The 26,299-nt window shown below is 36.7% G+C and overlaps 1 long non-coding RNA gene across 2 annotated transcripts in view; it reads left to right on the top strand.

Moving 5' to 3' along the window:
* Nucleotides 1-8,842, top strand: part of LOC103350916 (uncharacterized) — a 234,390-nt gene extending 225,548 nt beyond the window's left edge. Inside the window, exons 5-6 of one of the 2 annotated variants that reach the window (XR_011381534.1) lie at nt 654-728; nt 1,952-8,842. This is a non-coding gene — a long non-coding RNA (uncharacterized lncRNA). Of the gene's footprint in view, nt 1-653 lie in introns of both variants that reach the window. The other variant, XR_011381533.1, reaches the window with a different exon arrangement.
* The last annotated feature ends 17,457 nt before the right edge of the window (nt 8,843-26,299 follow it).

Raw genomic sequence — 26,299 nt, 5'->3', positions numbered from 1 at the left:
AGGAAAACTCACAGCATTAGTCACAACCTTGACTTAACTGGACCCTTCATAGTTTTATCAGGCATTGTCTGACTTATACCACAGCATGAACTATCCTCTGGCTTTGCTGAAAATTTTTTTTTCTACTCTTAAGATTTCCTTGACATGTGGGTCACAAAATTTGACACAAAGTTAGTCTTGGCATGCTTGAGTATGCATACATGTGAGTATTTCTCTTCACTCCTTAATTTTCCATGGGGAATGGGGAAAAAGGAGTGTTGAGGTAGTATACTATGGAATATTAATATAAAGGATTGCTTTTCCTGATACACACAGTAAAAAATTATTTTAAGGGATTTTTCAGAGAATATCAGCAAATATTAAACTAAACACTTTTTTTAACTGTTTATTTAATAGCACTTAATAATACTGTGCCTGGCACTCACTAAACTTTATTAAATAGATTAATCTCTTGAACTTTTTATTGTTTTATAGAAAGTCATTTTTATCTTGATTTACCTTTTCAACTTAGGTAGAGTGAAGCATTAAGTTCAGAAAATTGATAAATTATATATTTGTTAAGAGGACCCCACAATGCTACGCCCTGTAATATTTATTCCTTCTTCTAAGAAATAGACAAATTTTCATTGTGAGTGCATTTTATCATATTATAGTGTGCTGGAAACCATCTTCCAAATATGGCCATTCCATAGAGCAGAAGGAGGAGTATCGCTGAGGTATTGTTCCAGGTATGTTGGTTTCCTAGGGCTGCTGTAAAGATTACCACCAACTTCGGGACAGAAAACAACAGAAAACCATCGTTCTAGGTGGTCAAAGACTGAAACCAATGTGTCCACAGTTATGCTTGCTCTAGACTCTGAAGGACAATCCATTCCATGCCTCTTTCCTAACTTGGTGGTTGCCGAGGTCACTGGTATTCCTCAGCTTGGAGATGCATCATCCCAACTTCTACCCTCCATGTCGGTCACTCTCACCCTCTCTTCCCAAACCTCTTTCCTTATTAGAGCTTAGTCATTCGACTTCAGACTCATTTTACTTCAGAAGACACTTAAGGCTGATTGTTGAAAATAATAACATTACAGATACAAAGTCACACTCACGGATTCTAAGTATACATGAATTTTTGGTAGAGATCATTCAAACCAGTACATCCTGCTAAAAGAAAGTTAGTGCCATGATTCTAATGTCAATAAAAGCAGAATTATTTATGAGTTACTTATTAGTGTGAGTTTTTCATAAACACAGAGAGGAACTTTTTCTGAGTTAAAGAAATGAGATAATTCAGATTGGTTTATGAAATAATCAGAGTCCTCAGTGAAAGTTCAGGTTTATCAAAGGGATGAACACACAGGGTTCATCTACATTCCACAGACAGCTTTCATTCCATCATATACAGCCAGTCACGATTCTACTGTATGGATAACTCCAAGTAACAGTCTTTGCCAATGATTGTACCTGAGCACTCTATGGCTATTTTCCTCCATGATGATCTGATGTTCCTTTTCTGGAAGGAATACCCAATTATCCCTTCTGTTTTTCCTGATTTTTCACACCAATGTCTTCTGTCTCATTCCTTTCAGAGTCAGACATATCACAGGAAAAACAGCTTCAGTTTGTAAGGAGAAAACCACTGAATATGTTGATTGCTTTTATATTCATTACTCTCTTTATACTTGTTCTCACTCTGTCCGGAGCATGTTACCCTTGCTATTTAGATGGCACAACTTCTTTTTTAATTTTATTTATTTATATCTTTTTTTTATTTGACTGATAGAGTTAGACAGTGAGAGAGAGAGACAGAGAAAAAGGTCTTCCTTCCATTGGTTCACCCCCTAAATGGCCACCATGGCCGGCGCTGCGCCGAATAGGAGCCAGGAGCCAGGTGCTTCCTCCTGGTCTCCCACGTGGGTGCAGGGGCCCAGCACTTGGGCCATCCTCTACTGCCTTCCAGGGCCACATCAGAGAGCTGGACTGGAAGAGGAGTAACCGGGACTAGAACTGGCACCCATACGGGATGCAGGCACCACAGGCGGAGGAATAACCAAGTGAGCCATGGCTCGAATTCGTATTTCTCTGAGATCTGCCCTAACCTCTTGTACAAAGGTAGTTACTCCCATGCCCCCATCATATCCTATCCCTTTATCCTGCTTCTTTCCATAGCATTTATCCCAATCTTGTATCACAATTTATTTATAGATCTGTTGTCTGTATACCCCACTAGAATTTAAGTTCCATGAAGACTATGACTGTTTCTGTCCTGGTCACTGTTATATTCCTTATACTGCCCTTAGCAGATGCTAAATAAAATATGTGTTGTACTAATGAATAAATGGATGATTAAATACACACTATGTTTCTGACAAATCCTTTCTTATGCTAACAGTTGAGCTGAAAAATGTGAAAAAAAAATTATGACTGAGCCAGTGCTGTGGCATAGAAGATTAAGCTGCCACTCATGATGCTGGCATCGTGTATGGCTTCTGCCCTTGCACTTGCATCTATTTGGTGAGTGAACCAGAAGATGAATGATCTCTCCATTCTCTCTCTCTCTCTCTTCTCTGTACCTCTGCTTTTCAAATAAATAAAATTTTTTAAAAAAATTATGACTTACCATAATTCTTTTTCTCTTACTTCTGTGCATTTTTTTTTATAGTTTGCCAGGTATAGAACCACAGATAGGAAAACTGCACTTATGAGTTAAACACCTATTGCTAATATATAGTTACAGATAATCATTCAGTAAGAATTCTACTCTACTGGAAAATTTTCATATTAGCATAAAATTAGGACAGCCACATTTTGGGAAAGTAATATATTATAATACTTTATAATGATAATTCTAATCACTCATAAAATGCCATCCCATGAATATATATATATATATACACATGTATAAAATCCCATACTTAACGTGAAATTCATTTGCCATAATAAGCTCAGCATGTGTTTTAGGGCTTTGATTCATCACACCTTTACTGCTATCCCTGAGTTTGTAGCCAACTCAGAGAAGATAAAGAAGATACATAAAAGGAGATCAAACTGTCAAAATTGTTCCTCATCAACGGAGTAGAGTACAATTCCAGATTTGGGGGCTTCCAGAGAATAAATGAACAAGATGTGTCCTACCATGAACATGCTGAGAATGAATGAAAAGGGTATTTCTCTTTCAGAGGAGCAGAACATGCCCCACTAAGTTACTAAATAAAAAATCAAATGTATCAGCTTTTCCACAGTCTAATTAACACAGTTTAACAACTGCAAAATCAGTGGCCACCAATTTACTGTGCTCACCAGTCAGAGTTGGCTTAGAGATTCTCCTGACATTGTCTGTATTCATTCATGCTTCCAAAGATACCTGGCAGGTCTGCTGGGTAGGTGCTGCTTGGCTTAAGCACCCTTATGAAATTGTACAAAAAGGCTGATAGGTTTAAACTACTTTCACTTCCTTATCTTTCCCTCACAGGCTGCTATTATTAATGGAATTGCAAGCTGTTTAACAGACTGTCTATGCAAGCAAAGGAGCCAAAAATGTTGTCAACAGAGCCTATTCCAAGATGAGAGATTCCACAATGAGTATGATTCAATGCCCAGTGCTTTCTATACCGTATATGGATTGATGTGGGGCTTCCAAGTCATAACTTTCTTACACATTCTCTTTTTCTGACAATTTGAAATTTATCCTAAATCCAGATCAAAAGTAAATATTTGAGTTTTGCCCCTATCTCCTTGCTAGCTGACCTCAAAATAAAGCCTCTTTTCTCTGAGGTCAGTGCCATGGGGCAGGCATTTAGAACAGTGGTTAAGACATCAATTAGGACAGAGTCTCTGGATTCCAGTACCACTTCCTCCCCCATTCTAACTTCCTGCTAATGTACACCCTGGGTGGCAACAGGAGAAAGCGCAAGTACTCGGTTTCCCTACATACTCGGAGATTTGGGTTGAGTTCCTACTCGTGACTTCAGCCTAGCCAAATCCCAGCTGTTGTTGGCATTTGGAAGGTGAACCAGCAGATGGGGGCCTCTCTTTGTCTCTCTCCCTCACCCTGTTCCTCTCTTTCTTGAGCAAACAAAAAATTATTTTTTAAAGACAATGTCAACATACTGGATTTTTTTTCAGCACTGGGCAGCAAGCCCTTCTTAAGTAACACTTAGTTGGGACAACTTACTTCTGCCATAAGAGGTCTTTGCTCCTTTAGCAGAGTGGTCTGAACTTGTTTTTGTGGTTTAGAGAGAGCCAAACATATGTCACTTCCACTGCATTCTGCCAATCCAAGAAGCCACAAACCAGTCACTTTCTCTTGAAGGGAGAAGCTGCAAAATAATAGTGCAAGGACATGGATAATCGCACAAATGGAGAATTGAGTCAGTTTTGTAATCAATCCACCACAATCATACTTTGCTTTCTTTCTAGGCAAGTAGATCCAGCAAGAGATCCAGGAAAGGGCAAAGATGATTCTGCCATCTCCCTCCTCTAATAAGGAACAAATGTGGTACAATAGGAGAAATTGAAGTCGTTAAAAGCTTATCCATTGGTAGAATAAAGTTTGACCTCCCTGTGTGCCTACATGACACCCATCTAGAAAATTTGTCCTAAGTAAGATTAAAAAAAGTGTAAGGTAAATTTTGTATTTGGAATAAAGTTTATAACAACTAGAGGCTACATCAAGAAATTGGAAAGATAGCAAAGAAATTATTTAACAACGCTATTCTAGGACCTAGAAAACAAGGAACAACCCAAATCCAAAATCAGTAGGAGGGATGACATAAAAAAATTGAGAATATGCAAAATTGAGACAAAGATTAAAAAAGATAAGTGAAATGAAAAGCTGGTTTTTCTGAAAACAAAATTGATAAAACATTGGTCCAACTAACCAAAAAAATGATATGACTCAAATTAATAAAATCAGAGATGAAAAAGGAGATGTTACAACTGATCTCACTGAAATATAAAAAATCATCAGGAACACTATAAACAGCTTTATACTATAAACAGCAAATTGGAAAATCGAGAATAAAATGATAGACTTCTGGATACATGCAATTTACCAAAATTTTGCATAAAGATACAGAAAACCTAAATCTCCCAAAAAAATAAAGCCCAGGGCCAAATGCCTTCGCTGCTGAATTCTACCAAAGTTTTAAAGAATTAGTTCCATTTCTTTTCAAAATAAAAAAAATTGAAAGGGAGGAGACCCTCCCAAACTCCTTCTCTAAGGTCAACATCACTTTAATTCCAAAACCAGAATACAGATGCAACAAAGAAAGAGAACTATAAATCAACATCCCTGGTGATCATTAATGCAACATTCCTCAACAAATTACTACCTAATCCAATGCAACAGCACATTAAATAGATCATCCACCTGACCAAATGGAATGAGTATACAGGGATGGTTTGCCACCCATGAGTCAATAAATGTGATACATTACTTTAACAAAAAACACATGGTTATCAATAGATTGTCAATTGATGAAGAAAAAGTATTTGACAAAATGCAACATCCTTTCATGATAAAAACCTTATGCAAATTGGATATAGAAGAAACATTCCTCAACATGATCATGGCAATATATGTCAAATCCACAACCAGCATCATATTGAATGGGGAAAAGCTGGATGAATTTCCACTAAGATACAGAACCAGACAAGGATGCCAAGTTTTATCATTACTATCCAATATAGTTCTGGAACTTTGAACAAAGTCATTATACAAGAGAAAAGAATCAAAGGGATACAGAAAGGAGGAAGTCAAATTATCCCTCTTTGCAGATGACATGATTCTACACACACACTGACACACACAGGGGATCTGACAGATTCCACTAAGACACTTATGGAACCCATAAGAGTTTGGCCAAGTTGCAGGTTATAAAATCTACACACAAAATCAACAGCATTTATATACATAAACAGTGTCATTTCTGAGAAAGAACTTGTAAGATCAGCACAATTCACAATAGCTATAAAAAATTGAAATATCTTGGAATAAATTTAACCAGGTACGTGAAAGATCTCTACAATGAAAATTAGAAAGCATGAAGACATTGAAGACTCAAAAAGTCCAAAGATTTTCTATTTTCTTTGATTCTAATAATTAATATCATTAAAATGTGCATTCTACCAAGAGCAATTTACAGGTTTAGTATGATTCCAATCAAAATACAAATGCCATTCTTAGATCTAGCAAAAGTTATGCTAAAATCCATATGGAAATCCAAGAGACCCCAAATAGCTAAAACAACCTTAAACAACAAAAACAGAGGTGGAGGCAAAACAATACCAGATTTCAAGACATACTACAAGGCAGTTATAATCAAAACAGCTTGGTACTGGCACAAAAATAGATGTGTATACCCATGGAACAGAATAGAAACCCCAGAAATTAATCCACACATCTACAAAAACTAAACTTGACAAATGATCTAAAATTACTCTCTGGAGAAATGACAGTCTCTTCAAAAACGATGCTTGGAAAACTGGATCTCCATATGCAGAAGTATGAAATAAACCCCTACCTTACATCTTATGCAAAAATCAACACACAATGGATCAAAGATTCACATCTATTGCCTGATAGCATATAATTACTAGAGAAAACATTGGGGAAATTCTGCAAGGCATCAACATAGGTAAGGACTTCTTGGAAAAGATCCCAGAAGCCCAGAAAATAAAACAAAAATAGCAGCCGGCACTGTAGAGTAGTGTGCTGAGCTTCCACCTGTGGTTCCAGGATCCCATATGAGCACTGGTTCTAGTCCTGGCTGCTCCACTTCCAATCTAGCTCTCTGCTGATGCCTGCAAAGCACTGAAAGATGGTCCAAGTGCTTGGGCGCTTGCACCCATGTGGGAGACCTGGAAGAGGTTTTTGGTTCCTGGCTTCAAATCAGCTTGGCTCAGGCAATTGCAGCCATTTGGGGAATGATTCAGCGAGTGGTGGACCTTTCTCTCCATCTCCCTCTCTCTGTAACTCTACTCTCAAGTAAATAGTCTACCAACCATTAGCATTTCAAAAAAAGACAAATGGGATTACATCAAGATAAGAAGGTTCTGCACAACAAAGGAAACACTCAAGTGAAGAGCCACTGAACAGAATTGAAGAAAATATTTGCAAACTATGTATCTGACAAAAGATTGATAATTAATACCCAGAATATTTAAAGAGCCTGAGAAAATCAGTCTCAACAAAACAAACATTCTAGTTAAGATGGACAAAGGACATAAGCAGATATCCTTCAAAAGATGAAATATAAATCTCCAACAAAAACTTGAAAGAATGCAGAGAATTACTAGCCATTATTAAAATGCAATGATGTTTCACCTCACTGCATCTAGAATGGCTAATATCCAAAAATCAAAAAATAATTCTGGCAAGGATGTAGAGAAAAAGTACTCAAATACAATGCTGGTGGGAATGTAAAGTACTAAAACCATTATGTAAGCAGTATGGTGATTCCTCAGAAATCTGAAAATAGATCTAACATATGACCCATCTATCACACTACTGAGAATTTACGCTAAGGACATAAAAATTAGCATATGAAAGAGTTATCTGTACCCCATGCTTATAGCAGCTTAGTGAAATAAACCAGTTCCAAAAATACAAACATCGTTTCTTTGTTATGTAGCAGGTAATACAGAATACAATAAAAATGTAGCAATGAAACTGACATCTTACAATTTGCTTATTGTTTATTACCCTTGTTCATTTTCCTGTGGAAACTTGGCCTTTCTACTTTTCACTTGTTGAGCCTTATGATTACTGGTGCATTAATTAAACCTGTGATTATAGAGTAAATCTAAAGTATGTTATGGCAAAAACTTAAAAATAAGAGGAATGAAGAGGATATTGAGGAGGGATGGACATACGGTTTTCTCAGAAATTTATCTATGAAATACATGAAATTTGTTATCTCTATATTAACAAATATTTTTTAAAAATTAGTATTTGGAGTAGTAAAAATTAACATTGCTGCCTAACTAAATCTTTCACATTTGGTTGAACTGTTGTGCTATTTTTGTTATCAAGTAAGCACACTGTTACTTGACTTTATATATTTTTTATTTCTCAGGAAAGTACCTTTCATTTGGTTTTTCTTGCAAACAATAACAACAACAAAACTCCACTTGAAAAATGTCACTTCTGTTTTAATTACTTCAAATCCCCAATGGTATATTGTATATCTAGAAATAGCATAGTTTTTTTTTTTTCTTTTTAAATTGTCCAAGGCTGTAGTTATTGAAATGGAACATCAAACTCGGGATGTCTGCCAAGCAAACAAATCATCTCTTAAGTTATGTATAACACCTTTAACTTGATGGAATCATTTGGAATATTATATCTTTTATGGATTTGCTAGAATAAAATTGTTCTCTAATTATGTTTTGTTATTTCTATCATTGATCTCACAGATGTCTTAGAATTTTTTTCAAAAGAAAAAGTAAATTGCTGGAAAAAATAAAAACAAAGCAGCATATATATATTTTTTTTGACAGGCAGAGTTAGACAGTGTGAGAGAGAAAGATAGAGAGAAAGGTCTTCCTCCTGTTGGTTCACCCCCCAAATGGCTGCTATGGCTGGAGTGCTGAGCCAATCTGAAGCCAGAAGTCAGGTGCTTCCCCCGGTCTCCCATGCGGGTGCAGGGCCCAAGGACTTGGGCCATCCTCCACTGCACTCCCGGGCCACTGCAGAGAGCTGGACTGGAAGAGGAGCAACTGGGACAGAATCTGGCGCCCCAACCTAGACTAGAACCTGGGGTACCGGCGCTGCAGGTGGAGGATTATCCAATTGAGCCGCGGTGCCGGCCAAAGCAGCATATATTATAGCAGACTACTACATAATGAAACCTGGTTAAGTTCTTAAGACTGAAAAATGAACCATTTTTTACATTGTGGTTAAAGTATTAACTTAATAATACATAAGATATTTAATATGAACTTATTTTTCTACTCTCTTGCAATAAAATCTCATTTGACAAGTTAGTTTTATTTTTGCTATTTATTTTTAAGATTTTTAATAGCTTTAAAATTTAACATTAAGATCTTTAAAACAGAGTTCTCTTATTTTTATCATGTGATTCTAATGTAAAAAAGCAATTAAATATCCTTTGTATGTAAATATTCATATCCTACATATAAGAGTTTTAAAAAACTTGTAGAAAATGCAATTAAAAGGTATATATATTAAGCTGCAAAAATTTTGAAATTCATGGAGAGTTTTTCTAAACATACGTTTGTATGGATTTTCTGGCTGGATGTCTGAAAAATTATGCACCAAGTGGAAATTAAGTAGAATGACTAAAATAAACATGAATAAAACTCTCCACACTTTTATTCCATACTCAAATGATGATTCCACGCATCCCAAAATGAACTCATCATTGTAAGGAAGCAGAGCCCGGACTAGAGGTACAGGTATTTGCTGAGTGGTTCAGATATTTAAAACAATAAAGTCCACCTAAAGTCCATCCATATATTTACTTTAAAAAATGTTCAGATATTGAAATGTAATAGAAAAAAGTCCACCTCAAATTTCTCCCTTCTTTCATTGTTGTCAATAGGCTTTGTGGAAGAGGTTTCAGCAGCTATTACTATCAATCCTCAGACACAGTCCCCTTATATGACACACTAACATGTTTATCATTGTAGTGAGCACTTGTGATTCTCTGGCTTTCCTCTCTTGAGGTAGAATGTAAGTGAAACAGAGAAATAAAGTAGCTGGTACTGGTATGCCCGGTTCAGTTGTCCCCAAAGACCACCAAGGAGCCGATACCGCTGTAAAGTGCACGAGAGTTTTATTGCAGGTCTGGGCCTGGACTCTCAATCAACACCAATGCAGTGGGTCTGAATTGAGAGCCCCGACCCTTCAGTTAACAGGGTTTTTATAGGGTTTTTAGAGACATTCTAAACATCATGGTACCATTTAGCAAATCATCTCATCCCGCGGGAAATTCAAAGGACATCTCTTAGAATTGATTAGTGCATCCAGTGGCAGGAACGGACCTACTAAAGGTGGTTGGATGGCTTTGGGGTTGATGCCTTTTAAATTGATTGGCCGAAGCATAGGGTCCGAGCTGCTGGGATGTACGTGCCGAACTGCAGGGTCTGGGGTAGCTATCCATGACCTTATCTGCCCTGAGAAGACACCAGGAACTCTAGGTATTTCTCTGTTATCTGCTAATCGGCTGTTGCTAGGAGAGTTTATCGCAAGGGGAGTTCATGTATTTACTTTTTTTTTTTTTTTTTTTTTTTTTTTTTTTTACAGGCAGAGTGGACAGTGAGAGAGAGAGAGAGAGAGAGAGAGAGAGAGAAAGGTCTTCCTTTTGCTGTTGGTTCACTCTCCAATGGCCAATGCGGGCGGCACGCTGTGGCCTGCGCACCACGCTGATCCGAAGGCAGGAGCCAGGTACTTATCCTGGTCTCCTATGGGGTGCAGGGCCCAAGCACTTGGGCCATCCTCCACTGCACTCCCTGGCCACAGCAGAGAGCTGGCCTGGAAGAGGGGCAACCGGGACAGAATCTGGCGCCCTGACTGGGACTAGAACCCAGTATGCCGGCGCCACTAGGCGGAGGATTAGCCTAGTGAGCCGCAGCGCCGGCCTCATGTATTTACTTTTAGGAGCTTCTGGCTTAGGGTTCAGGGCCTGTTCAGGCCCAAGTTACAAGATGGAGGCCTAATTTAAAATAGTTATACCTTGATCCAGGCTCAGGTCTCACAGTACTTCCTTGCCGATAGGAGCCCCTTGGAAGTTCATGGCCAGCATGCTGAGAACTGTATTGGGCACTGCCTTCACAACACAGTGCTGGATTATTCATGCCTCCCTTCTGTTCCTGGACTAACTCAATGGCTTTCCATTAAGGCTCTCTTCTTGTTCAAGAGCAATTGGGTTGTTTCATCCAAATGTTAACTGCTTCATCCCTGTGATGGATTGTTAAGGAGTTCAGTCCCTATTCTCTCTCCTTACAGTTAGGTCTTGAGTGTGAGTCACGACATAGGGGATGAATTTGGATACCAAGGAGATTGGACATTACTGTTAGGAAACTGGCGCAGTTTTATCTCTGGCGCGATCTACACCCTGATTTACATCCTATGCCCCTGTTCCCGCCGCCATTGCTGAAAGCCAGGTAGCCACATGGCCCAACTACCTGTGCCAAGCTCCACCCCCATCCTAATGGGATTTGCTGCTCCTGCTTTCCTGCCCTCCCTCCGGCAAAGTTTTAAAAGGGCCTGTTCCTGAACATGTGGCTCTCTTGGCTCCTCTCCTCAGCTGGTCTCTCGTCCCTTGTCTCTCTCTTCTCTCCTCACTAGCTCCTCTCCTCTGTCTCTCTCTTATACTCTCCTCTGCCTTTTTCCCTCTTTGCCCCTTCCCTCCAGTCTGCTGGGTTTTCCCCAATAAACCCTTTCCCTTACTCTGGTGTTCCGTATGCTTTGTGATGGCATAACAATTACCTGATGAATACTTTTTAAAATACTTATCAAATTTGAATACTTAGTTTATATGCAATAAACCTAATAAACATTCTTAAAATCTTTATACAATTTTGGCAACTGAATCTGAATCAAATGATTTACTTATAGGAGGTAATAAGCCACAAGGGGAAACACCAATATAATTTTCAGTTGGTAATTTTTTAACAGTACAATAACAAATGAACACTGCTTCCATGACGAAGCATCTTTTGACCTGCACTCCATCAACACAAGGACATATTAAACCTTTGAAAAATAGCAGTTAACATCTTTGTAGAAGAATACTTGAGAAGATAGGTAGAGTCATAAAATTAAGTTTCACAGATGTAAGGTTCCACTACCTACATAGCTTTTTATTAATGTTGTTGATACCCAGAGGTTGTCTAAATCTGCTTTTAGTTTATCATTTAACAATATACCTCAACTATGAATATTTGGGTTCTTTTTCTTTCCTTTTTCCCCCTTTTTAGAATAACAAAGAATTTAATCATATGTCTTAAATTGATTATCTCTAATGGCAACTCCCTCAAGTGTTGTCCTGGCCAGCATTCTAACAAGTGAGCATTCTGAAGGAAGCAATTACAATATTTATTCCCTCTGGCAAGTGGCAGCTGATGCTTAGCATTTTAATACTCATTTGCAACAGCCAATGTCTTGCTTTTACAAAGCCCCTTGTCTTTTCAAAATTGCAAGCCCTTGGATAAATGAAGTTCTATTGTTGCACCAGAAAAAGAGAGAGATAAGACCACACACACACACACACAATCAAATCAAGAATTTTCTCCTCTCATAACCTTTCATCTTGGGTCTGAGAAACAATTCTATCTATGGCTTTTGCAGGTATCCTTGGAGATGAGATTAACTGTGTATAGGCTCCAGATAATTATTTTTCTCCACACCTGTTTTCTCTAAGTCTGTTGTAGACACCTGCACATGTTTTTGGAAAATGAAAATTAATTCAGAGACAGATATTTAAAAGTACCGTTTCCTAATAAAAGAATTCCAAATGAGGGTTGAAAAAGCAATTGATTTTCTGAGCTGCTTGACGCTCTAAAGATCTTATTCCTTAACTAGGAAACTCCACTTCTAAGATATCACTAGAGAATATAAAGGCCACATGAAATTACATCTAAAACAGTTTCTCTTCATTAAATGCTGCAGTTTTTCTTCTTCCATTACGGGGTCCTTCCAAATGTTTTTTACCTTTATAAGAGGAATGCTGCAAAGCCCTTAGTCCATGCTATTTCACAGCTTTTCATGAACAATAGTAAGTTATATTCTTCCTTTGCATCTCAGAAGGCTAGAGGGAACAAGTGTTTGGCTACCTCTCCACAGGTGCTCACTTATACTTACTTTCCAGAGTTTAAGAAATCTCCATCAGGATCCCGGGCTCTGAGTTGAAAGCTATTAGCAAGAAACTTGGCATACATTTCATAATGCAAGGGTAAGCATCTAAAAGAACTTATGTTCAGATGTTTTAGCTCCTCTGAAAAATTCTAGCTTTCACCTTTAGACACCTTGAGATGAATGCTTCAATGGGACAGGATTGGACAGGATTGGATATTGATATACCAGGTAGCTTCTTAAGAAAAAAGATCACCAGTTATTGAGGACAAGGAAAGACTCAACAGATCCATAAGCACTAGTGGACACGCTGCCAATTGTTTGAGTGTCATTTTGAATTATTATTGAATTATTATTATTAACACACATTCTCTACACTTTGAGGAATGAAGATTTTTAATTGAGCTTTCTGCTGTGAAGAAGGCTATGTGGTAGTGTCGAACAACATCAATATCAAAGAAGCTTTTTCCGGAAAAGATTCCTTTAGTGATTGGGGTGTTCAGAAATAACATTGGAGGGGAAAGGCCACATTGCTCTGTCTCCATAATCTGGGTCTATAGTTTCCTTTTCCTCTAATAGTATTGTTCATCTAGTAGTTATAGCAAAATGCTCTATTTCCTAAGATGGGTTTACTTGATTTGACTCTAGGGATAAACAGGGAATAGATACATTCCCTATGAACAGGAGCTTAGAGTCTAGTGAGAGGTTGGCACAGGGGGTATAGAGGCTGAAGTTTCCTTTAGAGTGAACTTTTGGACTTACTACTTTTTCTTTTATTAGTGTATGTTTTCACTATATGAATAATCGCATCCTTAAGAACAGGACCATAGCTATTGTCTCTTTGTGTTGCCCACATCAGTCACTACTATTTGCATTTAGTGAATGAATCAGCATTTGATTGTACAACAGAATGGCATTAAATATTGTCTTTTAAAATTTAATATTTAATTCCTATTTCCACTGCCAATACAAATATTAAGTAGATGAAATCAAGTCTATTCATTTTAAACAAGTCAGTGAACACTGGGTGTTTAAGAATCATGAGATGATTTAATTATTAGTGTTATAGCTTTGTGTGATGCACTAGTAACAATCATTTCCTCAACTCAAAGGCCTTAAAGTCTCCAGAATCTTGGTTTACCTAATACATGTGCCCACCTTGGAAAGATGCTTGGAGATGAGAGAAGCCAGGAAATACTTGCCAGGAAGCTCTGGACAAAACTGATCGAGGAGTCCAGAACAGAAATTAGGGGTTTTTATGATTGGGACCATGAGAAAGCCTCTTGTTGAGTAGAACACCCATGAGCACAACCAAAGTTTGTTGGTAGGGATGACATCCAACTACCCTGAAACAAAAGCTGTCTCAAGAGGGTATTCAAGAAGCATTGTTAGAATGCTGCGCTCTCCCACAATCCCAAGCAGGATTTCAGAGAGTCACTAACTTTCCCCATGTTGGAAAAAAGCTGTCCTCCCTTTCTTGGGAAGTAGCCTGGGAAAGTGTGAAAAGAAATGTTCAGAGGGAGGCCTGGATTCATATGCAAACAATACAAACTGAGCACTCCATCTGTGAACATGGATTTTTGAAGCTAATTTGCCCCTCTGTGAAAGACTGAAGAAGAAAATCATTCAACATTTTAACGAGAATTTGAACTGAATCCTTGGGAATTGGCTAAATGACAGAAAATTAAAGGAGCAGCAAAGCAGGACAACAAGGCTGGGAAGGGCGGGCAGGAACATCAGACATCGTAACCTATGTAAGAGAAGAGGGGCAGCCAGAAAACCCAAGAAGAACCTTCTCCAAGTTGCACAAACTCTGTATCTCTTTCTGTCTCTATATGTCTACTGCGACATCTATATTCATATATCCTAATAGTTCTGTTTCTGTAAAGGACCCAGACACAATACAAATTGTGTGCTTTTCTGTGCTTTAGACAATGTAATTTTTAAATATCCTTTCTTGTAAGGAAAACTTCATTCTCACTTGTTCTTAACCCACAACCACACCCTCAAGAGAATCATACCTGTAAGTAATTAACTTTTTCATCTGGAACAATGGTAACCTTAGAGATACGAACTGAACTGATGCTCATTGCAGGTCACGGAAATGCTTTGGGATTCATGAAGATAAAAGAAGGCGACTCTGGTGACGCTGGAGTGTATACATCCCAGAAGCAAAGCTGAGGGCCTCACACGGCCTCCCACCTCAGAACCCCATGCCCAGACCTTACCCTAGTGACCTTGGTCCCTCTACTTTGTTTCCACACCTAAATGTAATTATAAATGATAAACAAAAATAAATATGTATACTAATTGTAAGTATGGCATTCTACTAAATGGAATGTTGTAACAAATAATGATAAAGATTTGAGGCATTTACGATGCATATTGGAAGAAACCCATGCTATGACAAACACCTAAGAATGTCAAATCAAGTAATACATCATCCAGGGTATATGCCCTGAGACCTATTTTTCCAGGGTCTTTAAGTCCCCTCGCAAAACTAACTATATTCAGCTTTACCTCACCTCTACCAATATTCTCATATTCCCATTTGAAAGATGTCAGAAGTCAGACTGAAAAGTTTAATAGGAATCCAATGTTATAGGCTTTTGTGCCTGGAATATAAAACCTTTAACAGGCAGTTGGGTTGTTTTCTTTTTCCCTATTGACAAGAACTAGTCATGCAAGTGACAGCTTAGGAACACTATTATTTTCAAGTGTTTCCTCCCTCTCTTTTCCATGTCTTTTGCATAGCCATTTACATAGAGGTCTATGAATTATACATCAGTAGAATCTCTTTGTATCCTGCGTGCACTTACAGTTCAAATAGCTGTGGAATTTTGAATTCCTCATTTCTATTTTTCCCTTCACTACCCTGCTTCATTTGTGCTAAACATTATTCCTGCTGTAGGCACACTACCCCTTGCTACTACCCTAATAAGTTAGAGGAGGAGAAGATACTGCCCTCATCTTTTTTATGTTTTACATTCTAAATTTAAAAACACTGTTTGTGGCTATGGCTCAGCAAGAGGTCACAAATCCTTTACTCAGAAAGCAATTACAAAACAGACAATTTTAACAAAATTACCATTTTAGTGCTGTGGAAGTTGACCAAAGACATATAACAATTTGAAAATAACTTTTGCATGAGGCACTGCCCAGTTTCAGGTAAGAACAGTGAAAGTTTGTTGTGTTCTTGTGTGGGGCTGCTCCCCTCCACCTCTCAGCTCACTTAACCTGGAGGCGATCCCATGATGTCCAGCAGCTTTGCTGACAGTGGCCAAAGGGTTCACTCAATTTAGAGTGGCAACAATTGCCTATGGCAGTGTTGGTGAAACTGCTAATATTAACAATGGATGAGTAAGAAAGGCCAACAATTACTGACCTGAAGTTTTAATAATGGTTGGAGCAAACCCATTCCTGGATAAGGGGCCTACACAGTGGAGACCAAAGTGGGACCAAACTATACACAAACTTTGGGTTTATCCTAAAGCTACACCCATGGATGGAGAAAACACCAAATAGCCCAAGAGAGAGTAGAAGCTGGGTGTACTTGAAAACAGATTTAACTTCTCATGTATTTCCATGCTAACATATATATCTCCCAAAAGAAGACAGAATCTTTATTTTCCTACAACTGTTTCCCAATGATTAGGCAAAATTAAGCTGTATAGACATAGAGGTAGCCATTGGAGAGTGAAGCTTTAAAATAAACATCCGAATTTACAAAAACTAAATAGGCATTCTTTATGTGTGAAACACACCAACTTAGATCACATTATCAAGTAGCAATAGTAATAACTTACAGTGGAAAAAATTATCCAGAGCTGCTATAGTACAGAATCTAGAATGCTCAGTTTTCAATAAATAATACGAGCCATGCAAAAATCCTAGAAATGTTTTATCTTCTTACATGAAAAGAAAAACAAAACTTTCATATTCCCAGATATTTGATTTAACAGACACAGGTATCAAAGCTGCAGACACCAATATGAAGACTCATAGAAATTATATTCAAAGAATTAAAGGAAAGCATGGCTACAGTAAACTAAATAGACAATATCAGTGAAGAGATATATGCTTATTCTGGTGTTGAAAGTGCAATAAGTAACAAGACTCAAAAGCAGAAAACAGTAAAACAGAGTAAAACTTAATGGATGTTATATAAATTTCTTAATTTAAATAGATGTTATATTACGACACAAAAAGACTGAAGAGTATCATGGGCTAATAGCATGTGTAATAATAACAGTATATGGGTAACAGGATCTAAGAACAGAAAATAGAGAAAAAAGTACAAAATGAATTTGAGTATTTCACAACTGTGAATTTTTTATATAAAATTTGATCTATACATCCAAGGAATTTTTTATAAAAATTTGAACAGAATAAATTTGAATGATAAATTTGAACAGAATCATACCTAAAGAACAATATACAAATGGATAAATGACAACTATAAAACCTTGAAATTAGCAACAGAAGATAAACCTGTGTAAGGAACAGCAATATGATCCAAGAATGGCTTCTAATCAGGAACAGTGGAGGCTGGAAGGCAGTGCTAAACAAATAACACTCCTAATATCGAAGTATAGACTACAACAAAAGGCAAAATTAAGATAGCTATAGATAACAAAAGAGACCTTTCTCTCTGTCTCTCTCTCTCACTGTCCACTCTGCCTGTCAAAAAAAAAAAAAAAAAAAAGAGAGAACTTGTTGCAGGCAGGCCAATCTAAGGAGAAATAACAAAGTGAGTCTTTCAGTCTCAAAGAAATAGGTACCCAGTGGTTAACTCATATCCGAAGAGAAAAATGAAAAATGATAGGTCAATATGTGGTTGAATAAAAAAGACTATACAATTCTTTCTTTTTCTATTAATTATAAAAATGAGAACGTGAAAAATAAGACAATAGATTTCATGTATTTCAGACACTTCCTTCTTTCCACCCACTTCCTTCTTTTCTTTATTCTTTTAATTTTTATAACATACTTTCAAATTTTTTTAAAAAAATTATTTGATTGAGAGACAGACAGGGAGCTCCTATCCGCTGGCTTAACCCCAAAATGCCTACAATTGTCAGGACTGGGCCAGGCTACCCTGAGCACAATTCAGGTCTCCACAGGAGTGGCAGGGACCCAGCCACTTGAACCATCACCGACTGCCTTCCAGGGTGTGCACTGTTGTGGACAGAGACAAGGTTTAAACCCAGGCACTGCAAGCCCAGGACACAGACTCCCCATCTGGCATTCTGTTAGGACAAAGGTATATACCATTTTAATTTTTAAAATACACACAATTTGTATGAAGCAATAATTACAGCACTTTATTTTAGGATTATAACTTTTAATTCATTATATGTTACATATGTGTAATAGCATTAGAGGTGGGGATCAAGAGACTAGATAACCTAAAATATATTATTGAAATTAGATCAATATTAATCTGAAGTCAACTGTGCTAAATTGAGATGTATATAGCAATATCAAAAACCACTATAGACTGCTGACTTCTGTCAACTTTTTATTAACTAACTCCAATTGTTCTTAAATCATTCCCCAAACTTGAAACTCATTCCAGAAGATCAGCATTACTTTGATACCAAAGATGGACAAAACTATGGGATGGGAGCGAAGAAGGGAGAGAATATGGGTAGGGTGGGAAGTATCATTATGTTTTTAAAGATTTATATATGAAATGTATGAGATTTGCTCCATTTTTAAAAAGAAAAATTACAACCCAATATCCCTAATGAAGACATATTTTAAAAATTCTTAATAAAATACTAGCAAATTGAAACCTATATCACATCAAAAAGATTGTATACAGTGATCAAGGGGGATTTATACATGGATGCAGGCATTTTCTATATACATAAATCAATAAGTACTATATATTATATATATGTATGTATACAAACCACATTAACAAAATGAAAGACAAAAACCATATGATCATTTTAAAAGGTGTCTAAAAATTACTAAATAAGAAAGAGATAAAGAGGAAAGAAGGAAGGAAAGAAAACAAAGAGAAAGAAAGGAGGAGGGGGGATAGGATAACTTATTTTTTGAATTGCATCTATTAACTACACTGAATCCATTAAAAACTAAAAACAAAATCAAATTTAAAAATATGAAAAAAGTAAAATAGTAAAAACTATGCTTTTGAAGCTCAAAAAAATTCAAAATCTCTTTATGATAAAAACTCTCAGGGCAGCTGTGTGGTTTAGTGGGTAAAGCTGCTGCCTGCAATGCTGGCATCTCACATTGGCACCAGTTTATGTCCCAGACACTTCACTTCCAATCCAGATCCTTATTAGTGGCCTAGGAAAAAGCAGTGGAAGATGGCCCAAGTGATTGGGCTCCTGTCATTCAAGTAGGTGACCTGGAAGAAGCTTTGGCTCCTGGCTTCAGTCTGGCCTAGCCCTGGCCATTGTGGTTATCAGCAGAGTGAAACAAGTGGATGAAAAATACTCCCCCCCAACTCTTACTTTCAAATAACTAATAGTCTTTTTAAAAGAAGACCTCTCAAAAAATTAGGTGTACAAGAAACATAGTTCAAAACAATTAAAGCCACATGTGACAAACCAAATGCTAACATCATACTTAATGAGAAAAGTTGAGATTATTTCTTCTAGGGTCTGGAAAAAGATAGGGATGCCTACTAACAGCACTTTTAGTTCATGTAATACTGAAAGTTAAATCCAGAGCAATTAGGCAAGAGAAAAAAATAAAGGGCTATAGCATGAGTGTGTAGCCTAGCAGGTTAAGTCACCACTTTCAGTGTTTGCATCCCACATTAGATTTCTAATTACAGTCTCGGCCACTCCACTTCCAATTCAGCTTCCTGCTAATGCCCCTGGGAAGGCAGTACATGATGGTGCATATGCTTGGGCCCTGCAACCAATGTGAGAGATCTGAATGGAGTTCATGGTTCTTGGCTTCATTCCATCCCACCCATGGGTTGTTAGGGCCATTTTGGGAGGGAAGCAGTGGAGGAACATTTCTGTCACTCTGCCTTTCAAATAAATAAATTCATTAAAATATATGGGATATCAACTTGGAAGGAGAAAGTCAAACAATTGTTATGCTCAAATACATATTTACACATATTTATCAAAAACTAAAGACTGCATACATACACTTGCAGAAAACCGGTAAAAGATGTCAGAGATGACTGATTCAATAAAATTGAAGGATACAAGATAAAACAAAAATTAAGTGTTTCTGTACACTGATTATACCTGGAATAAATATAAATTAAATAATCTCCTTTACAATGGCTACAAATAAAAATAAAATACCTAGAATTAAATTTAACCAAGGATGCTAAAAACCTCTACAATGGAAACTATAAAACATTTATAAATAAAGTTAAAAAGAGTGCCAATATTTATGGATTGGTAGAATTAAATAATTATTAAAATACTCATACTCCTCGAAATTATCTACAGATCTAACGCAATCACTATTAAAATTCCAATGAACTCGTTTACAAAAATAGTAAAACAATCCCAACATTCATATGGAACAGAAATGACCCTGATTAGCCAAGGCAATACTAAGCAAAAGTAACAGAGTTGGAGGCATCATACTATCTGATTTCAAAACATGCCAGAGGAGGCAGCCTTACGGTATAGTGGGTAAAGCTTCTTCCTAAAAAGCCAGAATCCTATATAGACATTGGTTTGTGTCCCTGCTGCTCTACTCCCCTTGCAGCTCCATGCTAATGGCCTGGGAAAAGCAGTGGAATATGGCCCAAGTGTTTGTGCTTCTGCCACCCATGTGAGAGCTCCCAGAAGAAGCTCCTGACGCCTGGCTTCAGCCTGGCCCCACCCCTGCCACTGCAGCCATCTGGGGAGCGAATCAGCAGATGGAAGATTTCTTTGTCTCTTCCTCTCTCTGTAACTCTGACTTTCAAATAAATCTTTAAAGAAATACCACAAAGATATAGTAACCAAAACAACATAGTACTTGCATAAAATCATACATATAAGCCAATGGAACCTGAAAGATAATTCTCAAATAAATTCAAATGTCTATGATCAACTGACTTTTGACATAGGCAAACAGAAGATAACAAGTGTTAGTAAGAATCTAGAGAAATGGCAGCCATTGCCTACTATCTGTGGGAATGTAAACTGAAATAGCCACTGTATAAAATAGCATGGAGTTTCCTCTAAAAACTAAAAAGATGCAGCCATTCCACTGTGTATGTGTGTATGTGTGTGTATACTGAAAGGAAAGAAATTAGTATTTCAAAGAGATAGCTATAGCCCTATGTTTATTATGTCACTATTCACAGTAGTTAAAGTATGAAGTCCACCAAGATGTTCATCAATGGATGAATGGATAGAAAAAGTATGTCAATATAAATATGATGCTGTAATGAATGTAGATTTCTCATTTATGGTAACATTATGAGCCTAGAGGTCACTATGTTAAGTAAATCAGACACAGAAAGACAAATATTTCATGTTCTCTTTTCTATAGAAATCAATAAAGTTGATTTTATAGAAGCAGAAAGTAGAATAGTGGTTACCTTAGGTTGGCAAGAATGCAGATGGAAGAATGGAAAGTGAATGGTTAATGGGTAGAGGATAACAGGAATGACTACTAATATTCTATGGAATGATAGTGTAACTGAGGCTGAAAACAATAAATTGTGTGTCTCAACAACAGCTGAATTAAATTGATCCCTTCATCAATTAGACCTAAGATATTGCTATAGAATGTTTCATCTAACAGCTCAGAAAACCACATCCTTTTCATCAGCACATGGCACACTCTCCAGGGTAGATCACATGCTAGGTAGGTCACAAAAACTCCACAAATTAAAAAAAAAGAGAAATCATATGGAGTATGTTTTCTGACATACTAAAATGCAAGAAAACTAGAATCATTAACACGAAAAACCTTGTAAACTACTTAAATGCTTGGAAATTAAGCAAGTTAATCCCTAACCACCAATGGATCCAGGAAGAAAGTAAGAAATTTTAGAACTTGAAACAAATAAATATGCCAATGCAACATGCTAAAACCTTACGATACAGCAAAAGCAGTACTAGGATAAAATTTATGGATGTCCATTTGGCACAGTGGTTAAGACACTACTTTCAATGCTTGCCTTCCAGAGAGGAGTGCCAGCATTTGAGTTCCAGCTTACTTCCAACTCAGTTTACAACAAAGCACACTCTCAGAGGCAGTAGATGTTGGTTCTAGTACATGGGTCTCTTATTCCAGCGTGGAGACCCAGGTTAAGTTTCAGGCTCCTGGCTTTGGCGACAGCCATGGCTATTGCAGGCATTTGGGGAGTGAATTAGCACATGGAAGATCTGTCTTTGTCTCTCTACCCTTCAAATAAGATGGAAATAAATAATTTAAAAGGAGGAAAGTTTATAGCAAATAATAATTGCATTCAAAAAGTACAAAGTGGTCTGGCAATGTGCCTCAGAGAGTTAAACAATTGTCCGAGATGGGAGCATCCCATATCAACATACTAGTTGGAGTCCTGGCTGTTCTCCAAATTCAGCTTCCTGCTAATGTGCCTGGGAAGGCAACAGAAAATGTGCCAAATACTTGGGCCCTGCCACTCATATGTGGAACCAGGATGAAGTTCCTGGCTCCTAGCTTTGGCCTGGTCCAAACCTGGATGTTGTAGACATTTGAGAAGTAAACCAGAAGATGGCAAATCAATCTCAACCTTCTCTCTCTCTCTCTTGCTCTCGCTCTCTCCCCCTCCATCCCTCCCTTTCTCCCCCATTCCCTACCCTTTCTCCCCCATTCCCTACCCTTTCTACCTCTCTGATGCTCTTTCACATAAATAAATACATCTTTTTTTAAATGTACAAAGATCTAAAGTAGATCATATCATTACTCCTTAAAGAATCAGATGAACAAGAAAAATGAAACAAAATTAGAAGGAAAGGAATAATGAAACTCAGCACACAAATCTGTGACTAGAAGACAAAACACCAATGAAAGGAATAGTTGGTTACTTGAAATTGTAAAATTCACACACTCTTAGTTGGACCAAGAAAAAAAATAGAGTAGTTTTAAACAAAAAATAAAATCAAAGATGAAATGGGAGGCATTATTACTGACACCTCAGACATACAAAAAATTTTTAGAAATTTTCACATACAATTATATGGCAACTGATTTTACTACCCATAATATATGGACTAATTCCTGGACACATGAACTTTTACAAGACTGAACCATGAGAAAATACAAGGAATACAAATATTGATATACTAATTAAACTTCTCCCCATCAAAGAAATGCCCATGACCAGATGGCTTCTACAAAACATTTAAAGAAGAATTAATATCGTTTCTTAATTTTTTCCAAAAGGTAAAAGATGCAAGAATTCTTTCAAGTGCATTCTATGAGGCCAGCATTATCTTGACACCAAAACCAGATAAAGATACAACAAAAAGAAAAAAAAATCCACATACCAATATACTCGCTATTCAACAAAGGTGCTAAGCTCACACACTGGAGAAAATATTCTTTTCAATAAGCAGTTCTGAGAAAATTAGATATATACATTCAGAGGAATTAAACTAGAATCCTATCTTTGACCATGTATAAAAAAATCAACTTGAAGTGGATTAAAGACCAAAATGTAAGCCTTTAACCTTTCAAACTACTAGAAGACACATAAGAAAAATACTTTATCACACTGGACTAGGCAAGGATTATTTGGATCAGATTCCAAAAGCATAGGAAAGAAATGCAAAATCAGATAAAAGGGAATAGAGCTTCTGTACAGCAAAGGAAATAATCAGCAGAGTAAAAATACAATTTCAAGAGTAGGAAAAAACATTTTCAAGTTGTAAATCATATAATAGGTTAATAACTAGAACTATGCAAATCCAAGCAATGATAGTAATAGTGTTAAATGACAGTCATTTAGGGAGAGAGCTTTTCAGTTTTTTAATTGATTAAACATAAAGTTACTATGCAACTCAGAAAATTTACTCTTAATAATCCATCCAGTGTAATAAAAACAAGCATCCACTTGAAAATGAATATGTGATCCTTTATAACTGCTTTATTCATAATGACCTTTAACTGAAAATAATTCCAATATCTATAATCTTGTGATTCAATAAATGGAACATGACTTGTATATAAAAGAATATTCAGCATCAGAAAAAAAACTATTGTAACACAAAATACAGAAATGAATTTTAAAAAAATATTGTGTGAAGTAAAAGCATCCAGTTAAAAAAGTTACTATTGGACACGTTGAACTTGCCTAACCTAAACATCTGAAATGGGCCAATATCTAAAATTGTGGGGGCACTTACATGACACTGTAAGTGGAAAAATATCCAAACTTGGTCCCATGTGTTGGCTGGTAGTCAAAACACAAGCAGAATTAAAACACTGTATAAAATAACCTTTAAGCTATATATGTGAGATATATGTAAAACATAAATGAATTTCATGTCTAGACTTGGGTTCCTTCTACATCAGGTCTCATTGCATTTATGCAAGTATTTTGAAATCACAAGAAAAATATCTGAAGTCTATGATTCCAAGCACATTGTATAAGGATTACAAACTTGTACAGTTAAAATTTACAGAGATATGCATCTGTGGTTTCTTAGGCCTGGACTTAAGAAAGAGAACTGACTACAATTGGGAACAAGAGAATCTAAGCAGATGTTAGAAACATTCTACACTCAGAATGTGATGATGGTTTGAAAACAACCTTCTAATAATAGATAACAATTTCTGATAGTTTGTGAATATAAGGAACAAAGGCAGTTAGATTAGCAATCTAGATACATGCCTAGGAAAGGAAGGGACGCTTTGGTAAAGACTTGGCTGTTCAACTTCTGTTTTCATTTTATCAAGTTCATAGTATGTTTCCACTGATATGTGGTAGTTAACAGAATATAAAAAACTCACAATGTATAATAATGAAACTGACATGATTTTATCGCTTGCAGTCCTGTGGAACAGTAGTCTTTTTACTTTTTTACTTGAACATTATTGTTAGTGGTACCTTAAGCCTGTGATTATAAAGTAAAGTGAAAGTATGAACAAAGAAAGAACAGAAAAGGGAGAGGTGGAGGGAGGATTGCAGGGAAGTATGGTTACCTTCTTAGAACTGAATCTTTGGAGGCCAGCCTGTGGCATAATGGGTAAAGCTGCCGCCTGCAGTGCCAACATCCCATATGGGCACCAGTTTGAGTCCTGGCTGCTCCACTTCCGATCCAGCTCTCTGCTATGCCTGGGAAAACAGTGGAAGTTGGCCCAAGTGCTTGGGCCCCTGCACCCGCATGGGAAGACTTGGAGGAAGCTCCTGGCTTCTGGCTTCAGACCAGTGCAGCTTTGGCCATTGCGGCCAATTGGGGAGTGAACCAGCAGATGGAAGATCTCTCTCTGCCTTCTTCTCTCTGTGTAACTCTGACTTTCAAATAAACAAACCTTAAAAAAAGAAAGAACTGAATCTATTAAATACATGAAATCTGTTCTCTTATATCAATAAAAACAATTTAAAAAGAAAATGACCCAGAAATACTCAACTTTTTTTAATATACAATCCTAGGTTTGTCAACCAAGGATTCACCAAAAGCCATATTAACCCAATCATTTTATGTAAAGCAAAATGTGCTGTTTCTGATGACTGTGAATTAAAATTGCATTACTTAAGAATGATTCATGGATTTTTTAATATATAAACAATGATTTTGTCTTTTTCTTTCACAAGATATTGAATTTTTTTCCTTTAGCAATATTGTAGTCTATCAAGCTAAGATCTGTTTGGAAGTAGATCTTGCTCATAAACAAGTTACTACTTCTTGAATTTCATCTATCTAAACTGTACCTTTCTATGACACCAAGAAATCATAACTGGATAACACACAGAGGACAGCATACTCACATCATTATGTTTCCTCATGTTGATAATAGTCCAGAGATTTAATTTGTTTTATTCATTTTATGTGCCAAATGAATAATCAGCTAAATTTACATCAAAATTGCAATTCAATGAGATATGCACAATACAAATGACCATTTCTTCTTAATTATATTGCCAACAATAAGAACAGAAGTTAGCTTTTAATATTTATTTCTCAAGCAACCACTCTAAACTAGTCTTCGATAGGCCTGATGGCACACTTAGAAATAGCATTGTACATTGAAATAAAAATAGACATTGCCTTGTTTTTACCCAAGTGGAAGGATTAGGGCAGTTTAAATTGTGCCAAAATTGATAGAGCATTTAAGACATTCACTGGTTTCTCATATTCAGTAATGAAGCCAGTATATGTCTGAGACAGATTTGAAAAATTACCAAAGTATGCTCATATTGCCCCAAATTATAGTTAATTATTTTAATACTAAGCTTGTCAAGTTGTGAGACTAGATAATTGTGAAAATTCAGAATGATTATACAACCAATTCAAGTAAGAAATTATATTTAAATTGAAAAGATAAATGCAACGGCCCAACAGACTCTTTTAAGAC

Source organism: Oryctolagus cuniculus, chromosome 13 (assembly GCF_964237555.1).
Source record: "Oryctolagus cuniculus chromosome 13, mOryCun1.1, whole genome shotgun sequence".
NCBI classification, from domain to species: Eukaryota; Metazoa; Chordata; class Mammalia; order Lagomorpha; family Leporidae; genus Oryctolagus; species Oryctolagus cuniculus.
This window is presented reverse-complemented; position numbering and strand designations above follow the sequence as displayed.